The 20,816-nt window shown below is 47.2% G+C and overlaps 1 protein-coding gene across 3 annotated transcripts in view; it reads left to right on the forward strand.

The window, feature by feature from the left end:
• Window positions 1-20,816, forward strand: part of SEMA6B (semaphorin 6B) — a 195,836-nt gene that overhangs the window by 95,847 nt on the left and 79,173 nt on the right. The window contains exon 1 of one of the 3 annotated variants that reach the window (XM_089535648.1): window positions 12,950-13,034. The exons of 1 other annotated variant lie outside the window; for it this stretch is intronic. The gene's annotated coding sequence lies outside the window, so the exon portion shown is untranslated. Of the gene's footprint in view, window positions 1-12,949; window positions 13,035-13,067; window positions 13,134-20,816 lie in introns of those variants that run through there. One more of the 3 variants, XM_089535650.1, reaches the window with a different exon arrangement.

Below are 20,816 nucleotides of genomic sequence, written 5' to 3' on the forward strand. Positions count from 1 at the left end.
AGATTCCTCGCCTTCGCCGTCGGCTCCGACGCCTTCCATTACAATGTCCTTCCTTTCGGCCTGGCCACAGCTCCACGAGTCTTCACAAAGTGCATGGCCCCGGTGGTAGCTTACCTGCACCAAAAGGGTTACAGAGTCTTCCCTTATTTAGACGACTGGCTGTTTGTCGCCGACTCCCAGCAGGACCTTCAGGATGCAATTTCATTCGCAATCCGGCTACTGGACTCTCTCGGACTGGTAATCAACAGAGAGAAATCTCATTTCACCCCGTCCAGACAGATCAAATTCATCGGAGCCATCCTCGACTCCGTAAGATGCTCCGCCTTTCTTCCACCAGACCGGTTCCAAGCGCTGGTAACATCACTCAGCCCCTGCATATCACACAGAAGAGTCAGAGCCAGGGACGTCCAGATCGCCCTGGGGCACATGGCGTCCACGACCTTCGTGACACCGTGGTCGAGACTTCGCCTACGTCCGCTCCAGGCTTGGTTTCTCTCCGTCTTTTCTCCGATAGAGGATTCCCCGGCCAGATGGTTGACGGTACCGAGACCGGTAGCCGCCTCTCTGGGTTGGTGGCTGGACGAACACAACGTGTGCGCCGGAATGCCCTTCCACCAGCCACAGTCAGAGGTCACCCTGACAACCGATGCATCCCTAGAGGGCTGGGGCGCCCACCTCCTCGACTTGGTCGTAAAGGACAGGTGGTCGGACTCGGACAGCCTTCTTCACATCAATGCTCTCGAGATGCTTGCAGTCGAGAAGGCTTTGAGGGCCTTCGAACCCGCTGTGACAGGCAAGGTGGTACTCCTGAAGACGGACAACACCACCGTGATGTATTACATCAACAAGCAGGGTGGCACCAAGTCAAGCACACTCCTCGAGATTACTCTCCGCATCTGGGACTGGTGCATTCGGAGACAGGTTCTTCTTCAAGCAATCCACCTGCCGGGAGACGACAACGACTTGGCAGACCGTCTAAGCAGATCGTCCTCGGTGTGTCACGAGTGGAGACTCCATCCGGAAACGGTCAGCGCCTTGTTCGACAGGTGGGGAACCCCCCAGATCGACATCTTCGCGACCGCTTGGAACAGCCATTGTCCCCAGTTCTGCTCCAGGAGGCCAATGACTGGATCCCTCGGGGACGCATTCGCCTTCCTGTGGACGGAGGAATTCCTTTATGCTTTTCCCCCCTTTCCTCTTATCATCAGGGTGGTCTCCAAGATGATGCTGGACCACACGAACGCGATCTTGATCACGCCGTGGTGGCCGAGACAGCCCTGGTTCGCATCCCTTCTACATCTCTCCAGGAGGTGCTTTCTTCGTCTCGATCCTCGCCCGGACCTGCTGTCGATCCGGGACGGACGGATCCTCCATCCGAACATCGACAGCCTACCGCTGGTGGCCTGGAGAATCCTACCCTGACCGCCCTCCCCGATGCCGTGAAGTCGGTGATCCTGGCCGCGAGGAAACCTTCTACTCAGCGTGCCTATGCCTTTAAATGGAAGAGGTTTTGTGTCTTCCTTGAACAAAAGGGCTTATCTCCTGCACAGGTGTCCACTCCAGTGGTGCTGGAGTTTTTGATGGCACTTTTGGATGGGGGGCTTTCCCTCGCATCCATCAAATGTTATCTCTCTGCCATCTGTGCAAAATATCAGTTCGGGGGGAGGGTGTCTTTTTTCAAGGACCCTTTGGTGAAAGGGTTCCTGAGGGGTTGTGCCAACCTTTATCCTCCTGCCTCGATACCGACACCGGCTTGGAGTTTGGAGGCGGTACTGTCTGCCCTCCAATCCAAGCCCTTTGAACCGATGGCCACAGCGGACTTGAGGCTATTGACTTGGAAAACCGCCTTTCTTGTGGCCATCACTTCTGCCCGCCGTGCGGGCGAACTCTGTGCCTTACGGAGGGACCAGCCCTTCCTAAGATTCCACAAGGACAAGGTAGTTCTCCGTACGGACATTACCTTCTTGCCTAAGGTGGTGTCCGCCTTCCACATGTGCCAGGACATTGTACTGCCTACCCTCGCGTCGAACCCGACGTCAGAGGAGGAGCGGCGTCTGCATTCTCTTGATGTCAGGAGAGCACTGGCATTCTACCTGGACAGAACTGCTGCCTTCAGTCGGTCCGAGAGACTCTTCCAGTGCTACTCGGTACCGAAGCGGGGGTTGCCTGTGTCTGCGCAGAGGTTGTCCAAATGGGTGGCTGGTACCATCCACCTCTGCTATGATCTGTTAGGCAAGCCTCTCCCTGGCAGGGTTCGGGCTCATTCCACGAGGTCAGTGGCAGCATCCTCTGCATTCCTGTCAGGGATTCCCCTGGAGGATGTCTGCAAGGCCGCTGTCTGGTCCCAACCTCTGACTTTTATAAAACATTACAGGTTGGACACCAGGGCCATTCGAGATGCAGCTTTCGGGAGGGCTGTGTTAGTTTCGGGGTTGCATTAATTGCTACTGAACACACTTATGTACGTATGTTACTGTGTTTATCTGTTGAATGATGATTTGCACAATTCCCATGGACTGGTCTTGCATGACCTTTTGTCCACTTCTCAGGTTCAGCAATGTTATTGCTATGTTTGGTTTGTGCATCTACAAATGACTGACTCTTTTTATGGTTCAAGGTGTTTATTGTAATAAATATACCTTTGGTTCACCATAACTATGGTCTCAGGACACTCCCTCCGCCACATACCTAAGCTTGTCAGTCTAGACCCATTTGTATGATTCGCAGAGACCACGAAGAAGAAGGACAGGTTGCTTACCTGTAACAGTATTTCTTCGAGTGGTCATCTGCGAATACATACAAATCCCACCCGTCCGTCCCCTCAGTGTCCTGCTCTCTTTGGCTCTCTTCCTTCGCCTGCTTGGCGGAAAAAATTACGGAACTGGGGAAAAGAGCGGGAAGGCAGGGGCCTTATAACGGGTGGGCGGAGTTACCGCCAAAAAGTTTCAATATGTTGCAGAGTTAACTCTGCCCAGTGATTCCAGAAGGTTCCGAGCAGCACTGCGCAGGCGCAGTGAAACCCATTTGTATGTATTCGCAGATGACCACTCGAAGAAATACTGTTACAGGTAAGCAACCTGTCCATCCCTGGATTCTGTTGGAAGAAGCCATGGCAGTGAAAGTAAGGTCAAACTGCATTATTTCTACCATGTAGACACACTCCTTGGCTAAGAGAAGTGGTAATTCCCAACCCTTCTGAACTCTTAACCATGCTGGGAACGATGGGAGGTTTAGTACAAGGTCCTTATGCAGAAGGAAGGTGGGATAATAATAATAATAATAATAATAATAATAATAATAATACTACAGAAGGTGCCAGGCTGGGGAAGCCTTGAAGGGAGTACATCTTAGGGTGGAGGCAGAATCCATGCAGGCCTCCAGAGATTGTTGACTGCAATACCCAGCGGTTGTACCCAGTTTAAGGGATTTTGGGAGCTGCAATCCAAACGCACTGGAAGGGCCACATCATTTCCTGGCTTGAACCCTGGGAGGGATTTGCAATACAGTCCGTCCTTGCCTTACGCGGGGGATCCGTTCTGGATCCCGCCGTGTAAGGCGAATTCCGCCTATGCTTAAGCCCCATTGGAAACAATGGGGCTCGTGCACAGTGGCGCGGCGGTGCGGGAGCACGCGGGGCACAACGGGCGCGCGCGCCCATTCAATTGAATGGGACGTGCTGCCCCTTCTGCCCCGCGTGTGCCCTGCGGCTTGAGCGCGTATGCTCAAGGCCGCGTATAGCGCGGGCGCGCTGTACTCAACTGCATATAAGAAAGCAAGACAAATTTCCCCCTGCACCTATTTTCCCCCTCCTTGCAATTTCTCTCCCTGCACTGCACCCAACAGCAGCCTCTTCATCTTTATCTCAAAACACTTGATCCTCCTCTTTCTCCTCTCCGCTTCCGTGGGTTCGAAGTAAGCAAACAATCCCTTCTATAGGCACTTGAGACTTCCAAAGAAGACCCACCTGCTCCAGCTCCCCTCCTTGCTCAATGTGTGCATCATCAGCTCCATTCTCTCAACACCTTTGGAGCCCACGGCTAGCCCAAGGGAGCTGCGTTTCTCTTTCAGAAAGGCAAAGAATGGTGCTGATCGATAGTGTTTTTTGAAGCATCTGCCGGCATCGCACCTTCTGTGGCTAGGGACATCATGCTTTCTTCACTCTCCTCCAGCCACCCACGCTAGCAAAGCTGGGGAATGGAGTTACCATCTCCTCGGAAAATGGGCCCAGGGGTATGGAGAGGTCCTCTGGTCTGACCACCTTTTTGCAAGGCAGAGGGACATGACTGTTGCCACCTCTGCTAAGAGCTCTGCTTATGAAATGCCTCTGAACCGAGGGATGTAATTGCATTGGATCCCTTCTTGCATCTAAGAATAAGAGAGAGAGTAGAGCCAGACTAGTATCATGGTTTGAGCATCTATACTGCAGAATTAATGCAGTTTGACATCACTTGATCAGCCATGGCTCAATGCTATGTAATTCTGGGACGTGTAGTTTTGTTGTATCAGCCCTGTGGAAGTGGGGGCTGTATTCGGTTCACAAAATAACTTTTTAAATAGCCCATTCTTTTGCATGCCAAAACCAAAAGAATATTGGACTGATTTTGCAGTTCGAGACCAATTTTGTGCAAAATTTTCACATGGCTCTTTTGTGCAGAAAGCAGACTTTTCTTAACAAGAAACGGTGTTTCTATGCAGAAAAAGATATCATTTCTTGCTGTCAATGAAAAGCTATCTGCACCAAATTTGTGTGCTGCATATCGAGAGAAAACAGCCTTTTCAGTGCAGAAGGATGTCTACTCTCCGTAGGGATTGTAATTCTTCATTAAATTTCTTCGGGAAGCAACAAACCATTTTTGCAATTTTCTTCCCATTGCAAGAACGTCTCTGAAAACCATTGCTTTCAAAGCCTTGTTTGCAGTTTGGGACTTGGTTGTTGCTGTTGTTATTATGGCCACTTATGGCAACCCAAAGGCGATCCTGTTATGGGTTTTTCTTAGCAAGATTTGTTCTGAGGAGGTTTGCCATTGCCTTCCTCTGAAGCCAAGGGAGTGTGGCTTGCCCAAAGTTAGTCCAACACTCAAAACACACTGGCTCTCACGACTTATTCTGCACAACATTTGCATGTGGTTGTTTCACCCAGAATTGCCATTTTCTGCCCTTCTGCTCAAAACAGCCCTCTATGCGAATTTTGCACCGAATCTGTTCCAGATTGCAAATCAGCATTGAAAACTGGATAACTCTGGAAGACATTCTTGCAATGGAGAGAAAATTGCTCCAATTACGCATTGCTTCCTTTGACAGGAAACCTACTGAGGAAATGTTATTGTTGTTGTTCAAGCCATTTCCAACTTACGGTGACCCTAAGGTGAGCCTATCATGGGGTTCTCTTGGCAAGATTGGTTCGGAGAGGTCTGCCATGGCCTTCCTCTGAGGCTGAGAGAGTGTGACTTGCCCAAAGACACCCAGTGCACTTCCATAACCAAGAATTACATCCCTACATTCAATTCCTAACTCGGCCACGAAACCCACTGCGCACTGCGCACTGCGCAAGGGACCAAACTAGGAAAGGTTCTTTTTCGGAGGGGATGTGGCATAGTAATTTGAGTATTGGACTACAACTCTAGAGACCAGGTTTCAAATCCCTGCTTGGCCATGACTTTGGGCTCAAGTCACACTCTCTCAGCCCCAGAGGATGGCCATGGCAAACCTCCTCGGAACCAATCTTGCCAAGAAAACCCCATTCAATGTAGCAATTGAATCCTTTTGGGGACACGTTCTGCAGATATATTTTCTTGCAGATATTGAAGTGTCCGACTTGGTCCATCTTGGAAGAAAGACAAAACCCAAGATTGACTCACGCATTTCCCTTTTCTTTCCTTCCCAGCTCCCCCCCTTTTGCAAAACCCCATAGCCTTAATTGCAAAAAGCACTTAAGAGTGGTTTGCCTGGTGGCGAGGGAAGGACAAGCGTCAGATGTCTTGCAAAAGAGAGGAGATGGGGAAAAGGCAAAACAATGCATCCAGCCATCAAACAGAGTCCGACTTGACAGCTTGGGTGAGGTGGCGGAGGAGAAGAAGCGGTGATGGGAGGAAGAAGGAGGTGGGAGATGGTCGATCAAGCGGCCAGACAGACAAAAGCAAGGAAAGATTTTTCAAGATGACTGATGCATGGGGTGGATTCATGGAACATCTCTTGGATACTCCTCTGGCTATGAGACATGTTCCCTGTGTCAAAATGTGGGCTTGTTTTTTGGGTGCGCCATTGTTTCCAACTTACGGTGAACCTATCATGGGATTTTCCTGGCAAGATTTGTTCAGAGGAGGTTTGCTCTTGAGGCTGAGACTCACCCAAGGTCAGCCAGTGAGTTTCCATGGCTTACCAGAGAATTGAACCCTGGTCTCCCAGAGTCATAGTCTGACACTCAAACCACGACATGCAGAAATCTTAGTGCAACCCTATCATGAGGTTTCCTGGCAAAGTTTGTTCAGAGGAGGTTTGCCATTGCCATCCTCTGAGGCTAAGAGAGTGTGACTTGCCCAGGTTCACCCAATGAATGAGCTGAGAATTGAACCCTGGTCTCCAGTCCATTCCACTGTGCCACACTGAGTTATGGTGACCCTAAGGCGAGCCTATCGTGGCGTTTCCCTGGCAAGATTGGTTCAGAGGAGGTTTGCCCTTGCCTTCCCCTGAGGCTGAGAGTGTGTGACTTGCTCAACCTGAGATTCCTCCTTGCTCCTGTGGCTTCCAGAAGAGAAGCCAGGCCCTGAGATTTGACTTGTGCAGCCACAGATTTTGGTTCTGGAACCGAACCCCAGCCAAAACCAAGGTCCTACTCTACAGTGTCATTCATTTATGTGCTCCATTTCTATCCTATGTTGTCACCATGCCAGAGATGGGATCTGGCACTGAGTGGACCTTGAACCAGGCACTTGGTGGGTCAGGTCCGTGGAAGGAGGCTAGGATGTCCAAAAGTGCCCCCAACCAGGGAGTGTTGGCGCTCCCAATTCTCCTCATAGACAGGCTGATGGATGTCGCTTGTTACTGCCTGGAAAATATAATTTCCATTCACACCTCTCTTTATGCCACCCTCGTAAATAACCGTTGCGGTGGAAGAGCTGCCACTTTGTCCGTTCTCACCTGATGGCATCTTTAATTGTAAACAGGGTGATCCATTTACAAGAGGGAGCTTCTAGAATGTGAAGTTAACCATAAATGAATAGGATCCTGGAATTGGAAGGGACCTCGGGGGGACCATACAGCCTACTGTCCATACTATCCAGCCTGTCTTTGGAGCCACAGAAAACTAGCTTGCTTTGTGGTATACATCACATGTGTTGTTGCTATTGTTGTGTACCTTCAAGTCATTTCCGACTTATGGCAATCCTAAGGTGAACCGATCGCAGGGTTTTCTTGGCACAGTTTATTCTCTCTTTGTTCCCTTCCTTCCTTGAACTTGGTTGCTGTCTTTCTTCAAAGGTGACTGCGAACAATGGTGACTCTGTGGATGATAGATCTCCAAGTCAATCTGTTGTGGAGGTTGGAAGGAGTCCAACCATGGAGTCCAACCCTTGCCTCAGTGCAAGACCTCCAGCTAAACTTGCAGCGATCCCCAAACCTTGGTCCACCAAGTATTTTGGACTTAAGCTCCCAGAATTCCAGATTGCTGGCCAAGTGGGCTGGGGCTTCTGGGAGTTGGAGTCCAAAATACCTGGCGGACCAAAGTTTAGCATCTCAGTCCTTCCTTTTTGGGAAGATGTCCACCAACTCTCTAGGTCTTTGGGGCCATTGCCCAACTAGCATAGATGGAGAAGTCATTTAACTCTTTAACGTAACTCTTATTTTAATTAATAATGCAACTCTTAAGATCTTAAAGGAATTTAATTTGTTTTATCCATCAATATCCCATCTTTCTCCCAATAATGGGACTCGCGGTGGCTGAGAACATTTTAAAACAATTTAAAATAACAATTTAACTTAGTTACTTGACACATGAAAGGAAATGCTGAAACAAGAAAGCATCCCCAGCGAGGAGCTGCCCAGCTTTCTTAACTAATTACAGGTAACTAATTACCTGTAACTACATACGAGGTGATAATATACTTTGTAGTAAAGCTTCCTTCTTCCCTCCTTCAACCCTGTTCATCTTAGGCTGCATCACACTGCAGAAATAATCCAGTTTCACGTCACTTTAACTTCCATGGCTCAGTGCTATGAAATTCTGGGAACTGTAGTTTGGTGAGTCATTAAGCCTTCTCTCTCAGAAAACGCTTGTGCCACAACAGACTATAATTCCCAGAATTCCATAGCAGTGAGCCATGGCAGCTCAAGCCATGACAAACCGGATCAATTCTGTAGTGCAGATACAGCCTTAATCGGCTTTCCCTTCTAATTTATTTATGCAATGCTGAAATTGGCGAATGCAGAGGGACTGGGCGTTGCTACCCAAGTCTCCAGAGTCCTTCAAGTGGGATCCACCCTTTCCCTTCCTCCAAACCTATCTTCTTTAAATTAAAAATTGCAGTTGGGTTTTTGCAAAAGTGCAATTTGGGCTTTTTAAAAAGTGTGCATTTATCTGGAGAGTGACGCCCCCTGGAGGTATGATTCCACATATATTCTTTTGTGTTGTTTTACCAATGCTAGGGGAATCATAGAATCGTATTGAAGGGGAAGGGGCCACAAAGGTCATGTAGTCCATCCCGCTGCCATGCAGGGACCCACAGTTACAGCATTCCTCACACAGCCAAGTCTAGGTTGCAAAGAAGGTGGGTAAGACCTTGTTTTGTAACTTTACGAACCCGTGCCTAGGTTGCGGAAACACAACAAAGGCCTGTTGGTGGACTGCAAAGATGCACAGCTGAGCAAGTGGGCTCCAAATGTACATCAGGCACTTGTGATGGCCTTTTTGAGGTGCATTGGCCAATTCTGATGGGCATCAGGCATTTCTGATGCACATTTGTGCTCCTGGACTTCCTAGCATTCTTGATAGCCCTTGGGGTCCTTTCCAACCCTACGTTTTTATGATTCAATGATGGAGATGGTGATGGTGGCAATGATGAGTCTTGGGCCTGTTACAGACAGCCAAAATAAAGCTGCTTCGAGTCACAGTGGAGGTATGGTGTTTCAATGATGCATGCGTCCTAAGAGACCAGAAGTCGCACCAAAGCCACGCTCCAGCCCTAAGGACTGAAGCGTGGCTTTGGTGTGGCTTCTGGACTCTTAGGATGCATGCATCATTGAAACACCATACCTCCACTGTGACTCGAAGCAGCTTTATTTTGGCTGTCTGTAACAGGCCTTGGTGTCATTATTCCAACACCAAGGGAATAAAACTAAGTGTAAAGAAGATAATCTAGTGCAGGGAAGGAAAAATTAAAGATGACGTTGCTCAGCGAAGGACTCTTCATCTCTTGGGACGAATCATGAATGTGCTTAAGGCAGAGCATTCCTCATCTGTCACTCCCCCTTCTTTTTAAAAATCTTCTCTTTTCTTCCAAATGTCCATAGAGTTATGCAGCTCTCAGGGTGGCAGTGGAGGGGGGGGGGGATGAAGTAGAAAGGAAAGGTCACTTTGGAAAAAAAGATAATGCACGGCGTTCATTTTCTGCTGCATGACTTTTCAAGGCTTGGCGCCGGTGTTTCTACACTTGGCTTGGATTCATGCACAGGAGGAGGAGTCATACAGCTTCTGGTTCTGGGGCAGGTGGCTTTGGGGGTAGGAAAGACCAAGAACCTTGTCTTTGGAGAGAGCAAGTTCATCACCTTGCCCCAGTCTGACAGTGGACAGTTGACAACAGAGAGGACCATTCCCTCTTATCTGCCAGGTGTCAGAGTGGTGATAAGGTCAGAAACAAGGCTGGCATAGCAGCTGAGAGTCTGAGCCAAGAGTGGCTGAGTATTTGAGATGTAGCCTAGGTCTGCAGGCTACCACAGAACAGCATATTCAGCTACTGCATATTCAGCTACTAAGTACATCTATCTGTTTATCTATCTGTTTATCCGTCCATAGCTCTATCAGTCCATCTGTCTGTCTGTCTATTTATCCATCCATCTATCCATTTATTTGTTTATCCATCCATTCTTCTGTCTATCCAGCCATCTGTTTGTCCATCCATCTGTCCATCCGTCCATCTATCTGTCTGTCCATGAATTTTATCCATCCGTCTGTCTTCCTATCTGTCCATCCATTCATCCATCCATCTGTCCATCCGTCCCTCCCTCCCTCCCTCCATGTATGTTCTGCCCAGGGGCGTCACTAGTGAGGTGCAGGGAGTATGAACTGCAGCAGGGGACACCCTAATGTAGGGGGGTAACACCATTGCTCCCCAAACATCTGTCCTTGGGAAGAAACTGTGAGGCGCATGAAACCGCATGAAACGATGTCCATGTAAATACATTTAGACTACTGTGTGCATGGCATTGTAATTTCAGTTTTGCCAGTTATTTATGTCACAGCTATTGCCATGACATTCAGTGATAATCCGGGAATTACAATTTAGGAGTAGTGTTAGTACAAAAAAACATTACCAAGGATTCTGTATGGTGTGGGATGGGAGGCATTCGTTGAGGGGGGAAACGATGCCATGAGTTACCGGCACCAACCCTAAAGATGCCACTGGTCCCGTCTTTATCCCTGTATAGGATACAGGAATGTCCATCTGTGTCTCTTGTTATTGTTATTGTTGTGTGCTTTCAAATTGTTTCTCACTTATGGCGACCCTAAGGTGAATTTATCATGGGGTTTTCTTGCCAAGCTTCTTCAGGGGAGGTTTGCTATTGCCATCCTTTGGGGCTGAGAGAGTGTGAATTGCCCAGGGCCACCCAGTGGGTTTCCATGACCGAGCCGGGATTTGAACCCTGGTCTCCAAAGTCCTGGTCTAACACTCAAACCACAACACACACACACACACAAAAGGGGGGGGGGGGAGAAATAAGGTCCAACACCTAGAATCAATATCTCATGTTCAAATTGCACACGCAGGTGAATGCAATTGTCCAAATCTTTTGGTTAAATATTTGGCTATTTTAAAGAAAGCAAAACACAACAGAAGCGTTTAAGGGCTATATACAGCTTTCACACACACCTACACACAGATGTACATTGCCAACAGTGTTTCTTCTCCAATCCCAGACCTGGAGATGTTTACTGCAAATGGAAGCGAAGAAGGAGCCAAACAAGGCCAAGGATAATCGGCAAAGAGGTTCCCGCTAGAACCTCAGACAGGGCAGTTGTGGTTGGGGACGATGGGCCTTGTAGTCCATAAGGGAGCAACAAGTTGAGGGGGGAGAGCAAAAGTAAATGTTAAAAAGGAGAAAGTTGAGGGGTGTAGCTAGAAAAGAAGAAGTCCAGTGATGGCATCGCAATGCTGATACCCACAAATGCAATTTTAGTTGAAGCCATGCTCTCTCAGCCTCAGAGCATGGCCAAGGCAAAACCCCTCTGAAGAAATCTTGCCAAGAAACCCCTGTGATGGGGTCACCATAGGTAAGAAATGGCTCAAAGGCCCTCAACAACCATGGCAATAGTTGTGACGTAAAATGACAAGCCAAATTCAATTTGCAACATCGCATGCACACAGCCAAGAATCATCATAAGTCGGTGACAACTGGAAGGCCCATGACAACCATGGCAATAATTGTGACATAAAAACAACTAGCAGAATTCAAATTGCAACATGACACGCACACATCCAAGGGTTGCCATAAGTTGGAGATGACTTGAAGGCCTACAACAACCATGATGATAGTTGTGGAATAAAAACAACTAGCAAAATTCAAATTGCAACATCACATGCATACAGCCAAGGGTCGCCATAAGTTGGAGATGACTGAAAGGCCTACGACAACCATGGTGATAGTTGTGACATAATACAACTAGCAAAATTTGAATTGCAACATCACATGCACACAGCCGAGGGTCGCCATAAGTTGGAGATGACTTCAAGCCCTACAACAACTGTGGTGATAGTTGTGACATAAAAACAACTAGCAAAATTGGGTTGCCATAAGTCGGAGATGACTTGAAGGCATGCGACACTGAACAACAAAGCATTCTCACGCCATCATTTTAGCTCCGTCCCTATGAATTTCTGCAAAACATATGTCCTCATTGTGCATTTGTGTGCGTATGAGTGTGCATATGTGATAACTTTGGCCCCAGCAGCAGGATCCGTGAAGGGATGGCTGGCTGGCTTTCAAGCCTTGCAAATCCAGTTCCTTTGCTTGCATGGCAACCGGGAGAGAAATCCAGCCCTGTTTTTCCACCCGACCGTTGGAAAAACTGGAGACTTTTTGGAAGGCTGCAGTACACCAGCCAGCCAGCTTTGGGTAGAGATGTGGCTCCTTCCCTAACACCAGGAGAGAAAAGGCAAAAAGAGAAAAAAGGGAGGAAGACTGATAATAAAGGGCCACTTTTCCAACCTTGCTCCTCCATCCCTGCCTCCCCTTTTGCACAAAGAAGAACAATCTAGCAAAGCAAGAGCATCAGTGCTCCTCTCTTTGGGCACAGGCTGAACATCCTTCCTTTCTTGCAGTGGTTTTTTCCCTCCTCCCTCTGCATTTTCCTCCCCCCCAAAAGGTGTTCTTTTTTCTTCCCCATCCACCTTTTTTCCTTCTGCTTTTTAACCCAGCTGGTGCAGAAGCTGCTGAGCAAAAGAAGGGGGGAATTTCCCCCCTTAGAAATTGCCATCCTTCCCCCAATGTCTTTTTTTGTCCCTGGTCTTTGCTTGGTTACTGTCTCTCTTGGATGGTTGCGGACAAAGATGCCCATCAAGGCAAGGCAGGGACAGGTGTAAAAAAGAAGGGAAGGAGGAAAAGAGAGAGAGAGAAGGAGAAGAAGAATCTGGCCCCCTTGTTTCTTCCTTCCAAAGGTTTAGAGAGTTGGCTTTGTATGTGATATTAATATATATATATATATATATATATATATATATAGAGAGAGAGAGAGAGAGAGAGAGAGAGAGAGAGAGCAAAGACTGCAGCAAAAGAAGAGGAGGGAAAAAAATCATCTCCTCTGGGAGGCACCCAGCAAATCCAAGGTAAGAGACAAAGCTGTTTCTTCTCTCAATTGAATGGGACGGTGACATTATCATGATGGTTGTTGTTGTTAGCATGATTTCTAAAAAGAAGAGGGCAAGGTAAGGAGGAAGATACTAGTTTTCAGGACCCCTATGCCTGGATTTGTTTCAGGGGGGGTCTTGCAAACTTGACAGAGGGCTCTGGGTACCTCTGGGGCTGGAAAGATGGGGACAAAATGGCAAAACTTGCATAGGAATATATTCAGATAGATGGATGGATTAGATGGACAGATAGATGAACAGATGGATGGAAGGATGGATATTGTTGGGTACTGGAGGTTGTTGGGTCCTGGGGGTGTTGCTGGCTTCCTCTTAAGACTTCTGTGGCTGGAAAGATGGGGATAAAATAGCAAAATTGGGATAGAAACATATACACATACTTATACAATAGACAGATAGACATTGTTGGGTCCTGGAGGTTTTTCCAACTTCCTCTCAATACCTCTGGGGCTGGAAAGATGGGGACAAAATTGCAAAATAGCACAACTTGCATTGATAGATAGATGGATGGATAGTTGTGTCTTGGAGATTGTTGGGTCCTGGAGGTGTCACTGGCTTGGGGATCTTTGTCCTGTGTCCATCCGACCCAGAGGGTCAAATGTGTGTGGCTGGGTGTGTTTCAATAGCCATATCTATATTTATTGATCTCTTTGCTTTTATACAATATACAAATAGAAACAGTTGCTTTTCAACAAAGCATCAGACCACTCATCCTCTGTGGGCTTTGATTTGTGTTCCCTGCCGCCTGCCAAGGATTTCTTCTTTGGAAACCATAGCCGCTCTCATTCAGTTATCGAATAGGATCGTCTCTCTGTGAACAATCGGATGTTTGTCAATAGACTTATTGAAGGGATTGGATAGGGTCATGGAGGGTATTCTGATTTTGGGGTGGGGAGAAATATCATTTCTTAGCTGAAATATCTTTCCCCAGCTGAAAAAACGAGCTTGGATGAAAAATTGCAGCGGGTGAGTCGTTTTTATTCGGCACAAAAGGATAAGGGAGAAGATTTTGGCATTTGAAATTTGCACAATATGTGTGTGTGTTGACACCCCTTTTGGCAACCACACCAATGGGGGTAAATGGGGGGGGGGGTAGATTTTCCATCATCCCCATTTTAGGGGATTTTCCATCATCCTCATCTTTGGGGATGAATCCAAATGCAATCTCCTTGGCCCTGGGTTGCTCCAGGAGGGTTTTTCTTGCAGGTTGGGTAGCATCCGGCATTGTCAACCGGCCAAGATTTATATTTGGAGTCTTGAATATAATTTTAAAATCTCATTTTTCTATTGTCTCAAAGGGGAGAAGGTTTTGGGAGAGGTTAGGGAAAGGCCCCACACCTACACCTTACCTGCAACCTCCTTGGTTTCTTTGCACAAAAGGAAGAGGGGGCCCTTTCCATGCAATGATGCAGAAATATTGAAACTGGTTGCAAATCAGAGCTCTCGATATCTATTTCCCACCTCTCCATTTCCCTGCAACACACCCATTTCCTTTTGGATTTCAGCCCATGATTGTCGATTGTGGCAACAAATTGTGATAACAACACCAACCCTTTGGGGAAGAAAAATAAAATCACTTGTATTGGGGATGCAGAACTAGCAAGGAAGAAAAGTCTTCTGTCTATCTATATTGTTTATTATCATTATTATTATTGGGATGGATTTGTTTTTGGAAGGCCAAATGCAATCAACAGAAGGGTCATTGAGGCCAATTCACACAAGTCATCTGTGCGATGAGTGTGCAACCTCGATTGTTGTTGCACGCACACGACACAAACACACACACTTCTTTATGGAATATGGTTTGGTTTTCAGTCTTCCTTGGGTCATCCAAAAGGATTTGTAAGCCAGTTTTAACCTTCAGGGCTGTTCAGACCTTTGGGGTGATTAAACAGTAATAATAATGATGATGATTAATAGTAATTAATGGTGATGTAATGGCTTTGAGGCCAACTATCTCTGTCCGGAAAGTGTTGCTCCTCAATCTTCCTTCCAATAATGCTGCCTCTGAGCATGTAAAGAGTACACATTTATGTTCATTTCTCTTTTCATTGAAATGACCACAAGAGCTAGGAAAAGTTTGCCCTTTCGGGGGATTACATTGCCCAGAATCCCCAGATTGGGAATCCTGTCCCAGAGTCCTGGGAGTTGTAGTCCAACAAGCAGCCATTCCCAGATCTGCATCCAGCTTGCTGTAGTTTCAGCGAAGGAGAAAGAAAAGAAGCAAGTCTCAATTTTGAGCAATCATAATAATAAATACAATAATAATATAAAGAGGTAATCTTTCCATGCTCAGAGGCAGCATTGCTGGGAAGGGGAGAGAAAAGGAGAGGAGATGAATATGTATTATTTGGATGTTGAGCAGTAGAAGGGAGGGGAGGGGAAAGGACTCTTCGCATGCTCAGAGGCACTCTCATTGGAAAGGGCCAAAGGAGAGAGAAGGATCTCAGTATGTACTCTTTGAATATTGAGAGGCACATTTGTCAATTGGGGACAGAATTGGATAGGATCGAAGTATGCACTCTTTGTATGCTCACCACTCGCGTTTGGAGAGCAACGTTCAGATTTGGTTATATCCCAATATCTGGGATTTAGAAGGGTATGATTTTGTCTAAGGAAGTTGTTTCCTTTATTTTCTGCAACATTGTCCACTGCTGCTGCACTGAGCATGTTTCTAGTCCTCCTTGTTTCTGCTTCTGGTATGTAATATGGCCTTTTTTGAGGGTCAAGAGGCCTTTGGGGGAAACAAAAAGCCTCGGCGTCTCCTCCCGCCCCCGTGCTTGAACTCAAATATTGGCTTGGGCTAAGTGTCATCATTTTGGGAAGTCAGGAACTGCACTCTGCATAGGCTCAGAGACTCCTTGGTGATGCTTTGAGGATGGCACGTTCCTCTGGAGGCCGATTCCTCCGAATCCTGACTCCTATAGGAACCCTTTCCAATTCTCTTCCTTTGACAGATATGCAGGGTCACTCGGGATTAAGGAAGGTGATCTGAAATAAAGTCAAGCCACTTTTATATGACATTAACATGGTCTCGCTCCCTTTGAAAATCTGATTTGTCAACATTGAATACCCTGTCTGTGTGTTAGGGCTCACATCTCTTCACCCTATCTATCTATCTATCTATCTATCTATCTATCTATCTATCTATCTATCTATGTATCTATCTATCATATTATTCCCCCCTCTCTTTTTCATCTTCTCTCTCTCTTTCTCGTTTTCTCTCTCTCTTTCATCAATCCATCTATCTCTATCCATCTCTCTCTTATCTTCTGTCTATCTGTATGTCTATCATTCCCTCTCTCTCTCTTTCATTTTCTATCTGCTCTCTCTCTCTCTCTCTCTCATATTCCCTCTCTCTCTTATCTGTCTGTCTGTCTATCTCTCCCTCCCTCTCTCCCTCTCTATACACTCTTGCAGTCCTTAGCCAGATATCTCCGAAATGTGGGACAGAAGGTACCTCTGAGCATGTACAGAGGGCCTCTTTTCTTTCTCTTCCCCCCCCCCCCCCCACTGCCCCAGCACATAAATCCAATCCTTCACCCTTGCAATATGTTGGACTACTCCACAACCCCCCATCCCCTGCCAGCATCACGCCGGAGGGGAATGATGGGTGTGATAGTGGAGGTTGCCCCGTCATAGCGTCTCTTGACGCTTCTCTCATTAATGCTGCTGTAACATGCGGGATCAATACAGGCCCCCTCCCCGGGGACAGGGATTTCGATTTGACCCCGCTGGTTTTCTCAGGCCCTGTCGGTCTAGGTTTGTTTGTTCCATTTGGTTTTGGCCTTCCCCAAACCTCCCCACATACAAGGGGGAAACCTTCCTGTAGTTAGAAAATCAAATTTCTATAACCATTGCCCTCGCTTTTGGCTTTGACTAGGAGGGGAGGCTGGATAATATTTTCTTTTTTCCTAAACGCCTATCAGATATAGCCAAACCGCAGCTTGGAAAAGCCAGGTTTGTTCTCCATCATTCCTATTGTTTGGCTTCGATACTCTGCCACCGACTTACCTTTTGACCTTGGGTGACTCCTAGGCCATCATTTATTGGAGCCAAAGCCATCCATCATCCCCATTCCCTTTGGAGAGGTGTCGTTGCTTCATGGCGGCGTGCAAGGCTGCCTGCTCCAGAGAGGTGTCTCATTGATTTGGGCCGAGATTCGACGTCACGGTCCACCTTGTTGACTTTATGACTCTTTAGCTACGTTGCAGAGATGCTGAGAAACCGTGTTAGTAAATAGTGGAGATGCACACTGGGACACTGGCAAGAGGGCTCCAATGTGCGTCAGGCAGGTCTGATCTGCATTGGGCACTGCTGATGTGAGCTGGGCGTTTTGGATGCACATCAGGCACTTCTCAGCCACCTAAGGCACTTCTGATGAACACTACTTCTGATGCACATTGGGCACATCTCATGCACAGTGGACATTTCTGATGTACACAGGTCATTTCTGATGCACATCGGGCACTTCTCAGCCACCTTGGGCACTTCTGGTGTGCGTTGAGCAGTCCTAATGCACTTCAGACACTTCTCGGCCACACCAGTCATTTCTGATGAACACTACATCTGATGCACATCAGGCACTTCTCATGCACGGTGGGTACTTCTGATGTGCACTGGGCATTTGTGATGCACATCAGGCACTTCTTAGCCACACTGGGAACTTCTGGTGTGTGTTGGACATCTCTAATATGCTTTGGACACTTCTCAGCCACATCAGTCATTTCTGATGAGCACTACATCTGATGCACATCAGGCACGTCTCATGCACGGAGGGCACTTCTGATGTGCACTGGGCATTTCTGATATTCACTGGACACTTCTGAGGCACATTGGGTGCTTCTGATGTACAATGGGCACTTCAGCTGCATGTGGGGCACTTCTCAGCCACATTGGTCACTTCTGATGACCACTATGATGCACAGTGGGCACTTCTGATGTACACTTGAATACTTCTGATGTACACTGGACACTTTTCATGTATAGTGGGCACTTCTGATGCTCATTGGGCATTTCTGATGCACATTGGCATGTCTCACACACATCAGGCACTTCTCAGCCACATCAGGCACTTCTGATGAACACAGTATGTCTGATGCATATTAGGCACTTTCATTGGGATGCTCATTCACTGGGAATTTCTGATGCGCATTGGGCACATTCATTCACATCAGCCACATCTCAGGGTGCTGTTCTCAGCCACATTGGGCACTTCTGATATGGATTGGGCACTTCCCATAAGCATTGGGCATTTCTGAGGCGCACTGGGCATTTTGGATGCACCTCAGGAACTTTGGATGTGCACTGAGTCCTTCTGTTGCGGTCTGGCCATATATAGCCACTGTCTGGGGGCAAACATGGAGTCACACAGTGTGTAATGGTGCCCGTGGTGCCTTGGGTCATGGTGCATGTTACAACACCATGGTGTGACAGATACCTGTATGTAGTAACATCATGGCAGCCTCTCAGTAACATGGATGTTGTGTGTTGTGTGCCTCCAAGCCGTTTCTAGCTTATGGCGACCTCAAGACGAACCTATCAAGGGTTTTTCTTGGCAAGATTTCTTCATAGTAAGTTTGCCATGGCCTTCGAAGAAGTAAATCCCATCCTGAATTCCAGCCATATTTATTGGCTCAAGCAATTCTTCTTTTTTGAATTCCAAACCCTGTCCGGTTCTTGGAGGTTTTGGGGGATGCTTAGGATAACCCCTAAACTTTCTTAGGACAAGTCAGGGTAACTTTAAAAGGAGAAAATGAAACTAGAAGAAAGAAAACTCTTTCTGTGTTCAATTAAAAGGAGTTATTCCCTTCCTTGCTTAACTTTCTGGCTGTTAACAAGGTTTCTTTCTCTCTCTCTCTTTTGTGCTGGGCTTAAGGAATGCGTCTTTTTGGAAAATGCTCAAGTTTCCCTGAGATAAGCGCATTCTTTAGGTATGGGGCAATCGCTCAGGAGAGCAATGCGCATTCTTCGCTTTACAGATGTAGGCCAGAGCATTGGGGAGAGCATTGGGGAGGTGGGGGGGAAGGGTCTTTCTTTGGATCTCAGCTCCCAGAATCCACAGACTGAGGGATTCTGAGTGTTTTAGTCCAAAACACTAACCCTCTCACACTCTGGGGGTGCATCTACACTGCAAAATTAATGCAGTTTCACAACACTTGAACTGACATGGCTCCATCCTACAGAATCCTGGGATTTGTCATTTTGGGAAGCACCAGCCCTCTTGGGCAAAGAAGGCGTGTCGAACTACAAATCCCATCAGATGGAGTAACAGCGCTGAAAAGTCATGTCAAGAGGTCTTGGTATGCACAGAGTCCTAGGATTTGGATTTCTTTTGCAAGCAAAAGCATGTGGCTTCTTCCTAAAGCTGGTAGGACAGGGCTGAGCAAAGTGTGGTGGCACAACGGTCCCATTTTTGTGGCCTCTGGAGTCCCCCATCGGATCCCCCAAAATGTTTTTGAAAAATTCGGCACAATTTTTGGGCGATATTTACTGTACAGAAAGTGTCCACCGCCCCAGAGCAGGCAGTGTGGATTCAGAGAGTAGGCCTCTTGCTTTTGAAGGAAGGCCACAGAATTGCAGAATGATCTAGCTGGAAGGAACCACAAAAGCCATCTAAACCAATCCGCTGCCACAAGTAAAGTACCCCCCAAAGATGCCCATCCAGCCTCAGTTTAAAAGACCTCCAATGATGGAGAGTCCGCCACCCTCCAAGGCAGCATCTTCCATTGTCAAATAGCTCTTAAAGTCAAGACGTTCTTCTTAACGTTCAGGTGGAATTTCTTTTCCTGTAGTTTGACTCCATTGCTCCTTGTCCCAGTCTCTAGGGCAGCAGAAAACAAGCTCACTCCATCTTCTACATGCCATCCCTTTGGATATTAAAGATGGCTAGCCTCTCACCTCTCAACCTTCTCTTCTCCAAGCTAAACATACCCAGTTCCCTAAGCCATTCCTCATAGGGCTTGGATAGAATTGGGGGCAAGAAACGGGGCCTGGATATGAATTTTGGATGACAACGTATGAGAGTGCTTTATTCCAAGTGTTCCCTAGGAGCATCCTCAGAAAAAGGGGGGCAATGCAGTTTACGTTTCCCTTTTAGAGTAAACCAGATCTGTGCTTGCTGGGCTAGTAGGCAGATCAGATGATAGTTTGCTTGTGCAAATGCACACTCCTCTGAATTTTGCAATTTTCCAAAGTTGTCCGAATGAATATGCACAATGGGAGAAGGTGATATCTGCCAGTCTGCCCATTGAAATGAAGACCCCATGGACCACCACATTGGGGGAAAGTGATGTGGACACATTGGGACCAATGCTACATGGACCAATAGATACGTTTTGGGTCAGACAGTGTGTAGTGTGGGACTCTGCATAGACCAGTTGGTGTATTGGAGGAGAAGCCACATAGAACTGAAGATGCATTGTGTATGATGCCACAGGGGCCAGAGGATAGACTGCGGATCATGCTACATAGACGAGGAGGGGTTGTTGAAGAGATGTGGGTGTACTGGAAGAGAAGATACATTTGGGATAATGGCCCATGGATCAGTGGATACCTTATAGACTACTGGGTACCTTATGGGTAATGCCACATGGACCACTGGGTATCGTATGGTTAGTCTTTGTGGGCTATTGGATACCTTATGGATAATGCCACTTGGACCATTGAATATTTTATGGCTGATCCACATTAACCAGTGGATATCATATGGTTAATCCCATGTGGAGTACTGGATACCTTATG

Source organism: Sceloporus occidentalis, unplaced genomic scaffold (genome assembly GCF_023333645.1).
Source record: "Sceloporus occidentalis isolate IW3139 unplaced genomic scaffold, rSceOcc1.0.p SCAF_8, whole genome shotgun sequence".
NCBI classification, from domain to species: Eukaryota; Metazoa; Chordata; class Lepidosauria; order Squamata; family Phrynosomatidae; genus Sceloporus; species Sceloporus occidentalis.